At 36.7% G+C, this 7,650-nt stretch overlaps 1 non-coding gene across 1 annotated transcript; it reads left to right on the forward strand.

Moving 5' to 3' along the window:
* The first annotated feature begins 520 nt into the window (after window positions 1–520).
* TRNAI-UAU (transfer RNA isoleucine (anticodon UAU)) lies at window positions 521–593 on the forward strand. Its single transcript has one exon. It is a non-coding gene; the product is annotated as a tRNA-Ile (tRNA).
* Window positions 594–7,650: the final 7,057 nt, after the last annotated feature.

Genomic DNA, 7,650 nt, shown 5'->3' on the forward strand with positions numbered 1-7,650 from the left:
TTGTCTTTCGAGGGAAGCCAAAAGAGACATGATAGCTATCTCCAAATATTTTGAAGTACCATGTTGTGGAGGAAGTGATATCTTTAGATAGTGTTACTCCAGAAAGCAGGAGAAAGACCAATAGTGGAAATTTTTAGGAAAATAAATTTTATGATATGAGGATCCTCTCAACAGTTAGATTTCTTTTACCAATGGAGCAGGTTACTTCAACAAACACCATCATCCCCATTTCTGAAGTATCAGTAAAATTGCAAATCAAAATCACCATACAGCTGGGAAGGCATTTTTAGATGTGTTATATGACTTAAAACCTCTCATTATCCCCGTAAGTCATGTATTATCATTTTCATCTGCATTTTTCAGATGATAGACTATGTTTAACTTGCCCAAAATCACACTGATGGTAAATATCAGGTCCATATTCTCAGAGTCCAAAATTTGTGTTTATTTCAGTATATAAATTTGACGTAGGGAGTCATAAACTGGGCATGAATTTGTGCAAGAAGACATCTATGGGGCTGGCTGGTTAGCTCAGTTGGTTAGAGTGTGGTGTTATAATACCAAAGCCAAGGGTTCGATTCCCTTACTGGCCAGCTGCAAAAAAAAAAAAATGAAGAAGAAGACATCTATAGTGCCTCTTAAGGATCATGCATTTAACAATCAGTGTAGATAAGGTTTCAGGCCACAAGCATTCTGATTCCATTGTAGTTCACAAGCAGTTCTTCTTCTATGTACGCTATATGCCAGGCATGGAACATTCATTATTTCCTTTGATTTGTACAGCAAACCTATGAAGAAAGAGAGCAGGTATATTTCATGTATTATGTATAGGAAAGCTAAAATTGTAAGAAGCTCAATGATTTAACCAAGGTCACAGAGCTAGATAATGACAAAGACAGAGGCAGAAACCAGAATTTCTGACTGAATGTACTGTGTTTTCCACTGCACCAGGCATCATGAAATTAATTAAAGATTTCCAGAATGAATTAGGATGTGCAGGTACAGGTGATTGTTGCAAAAAACTATGAAGTAACCAACAACCTCAGTGAAAATTATTTTTGTTAATAAATTTTTAATATGCAATATGCTTGACAAAATTCCAAATTTATAGAACTGGGAGGTAATTTTTCAATTAAATAAAAAGCTATATAAATGTTTCTTTAAATTTTATTAGATTACACAATGTATCTTAATATCATACTCAGTATTTTACATCTCTTATAGTCAGGCAATGCTTCCTAATTTATGACCCAAATTCCTGCTGCTCCAGTTTCCACCACATTCCCTCATGTCCTGCCCTCTATGGAAAAAGAAACAAACAAAAAAGCTTCTTGTACATTTCCTTTCATCTACATAATTATCATTAAATTATTGAAAGAAGGCTTCACTCTGCTAAATCTTGCTTTCATATTCTTACATTGTCACCTATTCTGCTTAGATCTCTCTTTATAAAAATAATACCTTTATTTACTTTATTCTTGTGTTACCTGAAAAATAAGGTCATTTGAACCAAAATTTTAATTACTTTCTACCTTCTTTTCACAAGAATATCGCAAACTAGTAATCACACTGAGATAACTTCAGCTTCCCTGTATGATTGTAAATATTTGAATAATGAATAGAGAATTTAGTGAGACCTTTTTTTTGCAACTGAAAACTGCAAAGAGTCAAGCTTCTGGAGTCTCCACTCCAGATGCCAAAAAGAAACAAACTGTTAATAACTATATTCCAGTTGTTATGATCGTGTAACAAATAAGCAACCATTTATTATGCTCAAGTATTCTATGGGTCAGGAATTGAATAAAATACAAAAGGGAGAGCTTGTCCCTACTCCGAAAGACCCCAAAGTTGGGGGGTGGCATCATCAGAAGGCTCACTCATTGATGCTGTTGGCTGGGAGCGGGCTAGTATCTCACAGCTTGGAGGCTGACATCCAAGGGCAAATATCCCAAGATTAAGAGAGAGCCAGGGTAATTCGTAATATTTTCTGACTCTGCCTTGGAAGTCATGCATTACTTTTCCCATATTCTATTCATTGGAGCAGTCACAAGACCCTGGCCAGAGTCAAGGAGAAGAAATATTTACTTTTTCACCTCTTTGTGGGAAGATTGTCAGTCACACTGTAAAAAGAGCATATGAAAAAACATGTATATATAGATGCAGCCATATTTGGAAAATTTCATCTGATGCAGTGAACCCTCTGGCCATCCCTCCTATATGCAATATACATTCACATATAGCCAAAAGATCTTCCATTACGGTAATAGAGCCCAGATCAACATCCCAAATCTCATCATCTAGATCAGGTCTAGGTGTGGCTGAAGTTCTTCAGATGTTTCTTGAGTCCAGATCCTGTAGTATACTTTCCCTCAGTTTGAGAACCTGTCAACAACAAACAAGGTATATGCCCACTACACATCCAATACACGGTGATTGAACAAGTATAAGATAACCACTAATGAGGCTTTGGTTCAAATACGGGGGATACTGGAGGGACATAGAAGTCACTGGTCTATACCTCTTCTGAAATTCAGCCAGGCACACATTGCTACCTCCTTGATTAGCGCTCAGTCGTACTGCCTGGGAATGATTCTTGGCTCCACCCTCTGGGTGCTTGGTTTCACCATCTGAGTCATCCTTTTTTTTTTTTCTCTCTCTCTAAAAAAGTAGCCTGTGTTTACAGTTTCGTGGTTTTTGCAGCTTGTTTTCTACCTGTAGATATTTGGGAATCAAATGGCCTGTTTTCATTTTGTACTTTCTCTGTCCCTTTCAGTACAAAATTATATAATTCTTTTAAAATCACCATGGATTTCTTATGAATAAATTTATTATCTTCTCCAACAAAAGCCACATCCATAAATTTCTACAAGATAAACTCTTCTCTACCTTGGGTAGAAACAATGCCCTAAAGATTTTCAGACTCTTAGATTCACTGTTTATCAGAGAGAATGAATATTCTCCTCACTTTTTCTTTTTCTTTTTTTTTTTTAATTTTATTTTGTCGATATACATTGTGGCTGATTATTGTTGCCCCTCACCAAAACCTCCCTCCCTCCTCCCAACCCCCCTCCCCCCCACCAATGTCCCCTCTGTTTCTCCTCACTTTTTCTTAAGGCCTCACTGGCAGCCTCTCTCAGGGCCATCACATTTCTGTTAATACCTTCAAGGCTGTTCCAGATGTCTTCCTGTCTCCTTGTCCCAAATCCACTGCCACATTTAAGTTTTTGTTATGGCAGCACCCCACTTCCAGGTACCAAGCCTTGTTGCAATTATCTTATGGTCAAATACAAATAACTCCAAATCTTAATGGCATAAAAAAAAAAATAAAAAAAAAATAAACATTTATTATGTCTTTGGATTCTACAGGTCAAAAATTTGGTCAGGGTTCTCATGGACATTTCTCTCTCAGGGTTTCTTATGCAATTGCAGTTAGATATTGGCTGTAGCTGCAGTCACCTGAAAGCTCAACTGAAACTGGAAGGTACACTTCTAAGATGGCTCTCTCACGTTATTGGCAATTTGGCACCAGCTATTAGAGAAGGGCCAAGTTCTTCTCTACATGGGCCTGCCTGGGTGTCATCATAGTGTGACAGCTGGCTTTCCCCCAGAGCCAGGGATCCGAGAATCAGAAGCTGCAATAACTTTTATTGCCCAGCCTGAAAACCAGCACTATCATGTCCTCCATATTCTATTGGTTACACTAAAGCTGCCCTAATTCAGTGTGGGAGGGGGCTACACAAAGGCCTGAGTACCAGGCGGTATGGATTACTAGGGATTCTCTTGGAGGTTGGCTACTAGAAATTAAAAGTGACAACTAAATATTAAACATGATTACCTTGTAACATATTCAAATATACCTTTGGATTATTTGCGTCAGTCAATATGCTGTCTCCCCCTCTCCCTCCATACTCCATTTCCCCTGGGCCCTCTTTACTGACTCATAAGCTTATCCTATTTTCCTGTCCTCTTGAACCTACTCAAACATCTGATCTCTAATATTAATATGTAGCAGGAATTGAGAATCATTGTTCTAAATCAGTGCTTCTCAAATACAAATCACTTGAGTTTCTTGTTAATTGCTGATTCAGTAGGTCTGGAACAAGGCTAGGATTATGCATTTCTAAAAGTACCCAGTTGATGCTGATGCTGCGTGTTACTAGACCGCATTCTTGTGTTGTGAGGCTCTAGATCAGTGGTTCTCTACCTTTGCAGCATATTGGAATTACCTAGGGGCTTTTAAAAATACTGATGTCTGTAGTCCTATCTCCAGAGATCCTGATTTAATTGTTCTGTAGTAAAGTGCAGACATCAGGATTTTAAAAATCTTTCCGGGTAGTTGTAGTTTGGAAGCAAGCTTGAAAATCACTACTCCAGATTAAAATTAGGTCAGGAATTTGAGAAGAAGTAGAGGCATGCTGGTTAATGAGTCCCCAGAAAGCAGTAGCTGATTGTAATGATGTTTCACAAAAGAATGAAAATCTCAGCCCAGGAAGAGTCAAGTAGTCCAAGATGAGCTCCGTTTATGTTCCCAGGGAAACATAGCTGTTCCTCTAGTCACCATCCACTCATGACTTGCCTGATTAGTATCTTGTGCCTTCCCAGAGGACCTCATGACTGCTTTCATCCTAAGGCTTTACTTGGTCCCTCTCTAGTCACCCTGAATGAAAACACTCTCCCCACCTCCAAAATTAGGTTTCATAACATCTAAAACCAAGATATGACAATAGGACTTAGGACATCTTCTGCAATGGAAAGGGTCAAACTTAAGAAGCACAGGATTCCCTGAAAGAATTACTTGCTCACTTAGTCTGCTTGTCCTGCTATAATAAAATACCTTAAACTGAGTAATTTATAAAGAAAATAAATTATTTCTCACAGTTTTGAAGGCTGGGAATTCGAAGATCCAGGTGCTGGCTGATTCAGTGTTTGGTGAGGGGTCCTGTCTTTTCCAAGAAGGTTACTTGTCGGTGCATCCTCTGGAAGGGATGAATAAAGTGTCCTCACAAATAAGTGAGAACATGCAGTATTTCTCTTCCTGTGCCTGGCTTACTTCACTTAATATAATTTTCTCTAAGTCCATCCATGTTGCTGCAAATGGTAGTACTTCATTTGTTTTTATAGCAGAGTAGTATTCCATTGTGTAGATATACCACATTTTCCATATCCATTCATCTGATAATGGACATCGGGCTGGTTCCAACTCTTTGCTATTGTAAATAGTGCTGCAATAAACACTGGAGTACAGGTATCCCTTTGACATGACGATTTCCATTCCTCTGGGTATATTCCCAGCAATAGAATAGCTGGGTCATATGGCAGATCTATCTGTAATTGCTTGAGGCTTTTTGCATCCAGGTTCATCAGGAATATTGTCCTGTAGTTTTCTTACTTTGTGTTGTCCTATTCAGGCTTTGATATCAGGGTAATGCTGGCCTTGTAAAATGAGTTTGAAAGTATTCCCTCCTCTTCATTTCTTTGGAACAATTTGAGAAGAATTGGGAAGCCATCATGTCCCGGTATTTTCTTTGATGTGAGACTTTTTATATTGCTGATTGAATCTCCTTACTCATTACTGGTATGTTCAGATTTTCTATTTCTCCATAGTTCAATCTTGGTAGGTTGGATGTGTCAAAAAACTTATCCATTTTATTTAGGTCATCCAATTTATTGGTGTATAATTGTTCGTAATAGTCTTGTTGATCCTTTGTATTTCTGCTGTATCAGTTGTAATGTTTCCCTTTTCATTTCTAATTTTATTTGTTCGAGTCTTCTTTTTTTTCTTAGTCTAGCTAATGACTTGTCTATCATGTTTATCTTTTTTAAATAACAACTCTTAGTTTCCTTGGTCTTTTCAATTGTTTCCTAGTCTCTATTTAACTTATTTCTGCTCTGATCATTAAATTTTCTTCCTTCTACTAATTTTGGTTTAGTTGTTCTTGTTTTTTCTAGTCTTGAGGTTTAACAGTAAGTTATTTATTTGAGTTCTTTTTTTAATGTAGGAATTTATTACTATAAACTTCCCTCTTAGAACTGCTTTTGCTGTGTCCATTAGGTGTGGTATGTTGTGTTTCTATTTTCATTAGTCTCAAAAAGTTTTTTGATTTCCCTTTTAATTTGTTCATTGACCTATTAGTTGTTCAGGAGCGTGTTTTTTAATTTTCATGTATTTGTTAATTTTCCAAAGTTCCCTCAGTTATCGATTTCAAGTTTTATACCATGTGGTCAGAAAAAATACTTGGCATGATTTTAATCTTGAATTTGTTAAGACTTGTTTTGTGACCTAACATATGATCAATCCTGGAGAAGGTTCCATATGAAGTTGAGAAGAACGTACATTTTAACTATTTTAAATTGCAGAATATAGTGATTATTAGTACATTCACAACATTGGACAACCATCACCACTATCTAAGTCCAGAACATTTCCATCACTTCAGAGCAAAACCCCCTACTCACTAAACAGTTACTCCCAATTAACCCTTCCCCCCAATCCCTGGCAAACACTAATCTATTTTCTGTTTTTATGTGTTTGCTTATTACAGATATTTCATATAAATGGATTAATACAATATGTGTCCTTTTATGTCTAGTTTCTTTGACTTACTATAATATCTTCCAGATTTATCCATGTTTTAGCATGTATCAGTATTTCATTCTGTTTTATGGTTCAGTAATATTACATTGTATGAATATATTACATTTGTTGGTGAACATTTGGGTTGTTTCTGTTTGGGGACTATTATAAATAATGGTGCTATGAACATTCACATACACATTTTTGTGTGAAAGTTTGTTTCTAATTCTCTTTGTTATATGCTGTATTAGTCCTGTTTCTGTGGTTTATAACAGAACACCTGAAACTGAGTAACTTATTGTAATTTATTTCTTTCGGTTTTGGAGGCTGGGAAGTCAAAAGTCCAGGAAACACATTTGGTGAGGGCCTCCTTCCTAGTTTGGTGACTCTTTGTATCAACTCAGGGTATCACATGGTGAGAATGGCAAGAGTAATTTTCTCACTCGTTTTCCTTAAAAGGCAAAAGAACTGTACCCATTCCGCCATGAATGGTTCAATCCATTTATGAGGGCACAGTTCTCACAATCTAATCACCTCTTAAAGGCCCTACCTTTACAATACAATAATTGGATTTCCTACCTTCTTAACACTGTTACAATGGAGGTCATGTTTCCAGTACATAAACCTTTGGGGGAATTTCCAAAATATTTTCCAAAGCCATTGCACCATTTTATTATCCCACCAGCAATATATGAGAATTTCAATTTCTCCACATTCTTGCCAACTTGTTATTTTCCATTGTTTAGATTATAGCCATTCTAGGTGAGTATGAAGTGGTATCTCATCATATTTTTGATTTGCATTTCCCTCACAACTAACAATGTTGAGCTACTTTTCAGGTACTTATTGGCCATTTGTATATCTGCTTTGAAGAAATGTCTCTTCAAATGTTATATCCTTTTGAGATGTACCTTTGTTTTTTAAATCACTCTCTTGCTTTTAGGCATAACAAATTGTCACAGTTTCACCTTATACTTCTCTTTCCCCAGACTGTGAATCAGGAACTTCTCTAGGAATTCTTAATTCTTTTTACTAGGGAAAGTTATTTAGAAACAGAAAGGCATGCTCAATATTCT

This window comes from Cynocephalus volans, chromosome X (genome assembly GCF_027409185.1).
Source record: "Cynocephalus volans isolate mCynVol1 chromosome X, mCynVol1.pri, whole genome shotgun sequence".
In the NCBI taxonomy this organism is placed as follows: domain Eukaryota; kingdom Metazoa; phylum Chordata; class Mammalia; order Dermoptera; family Cynocephalidae; genus Cynocephalus; species Cynocephalus volans.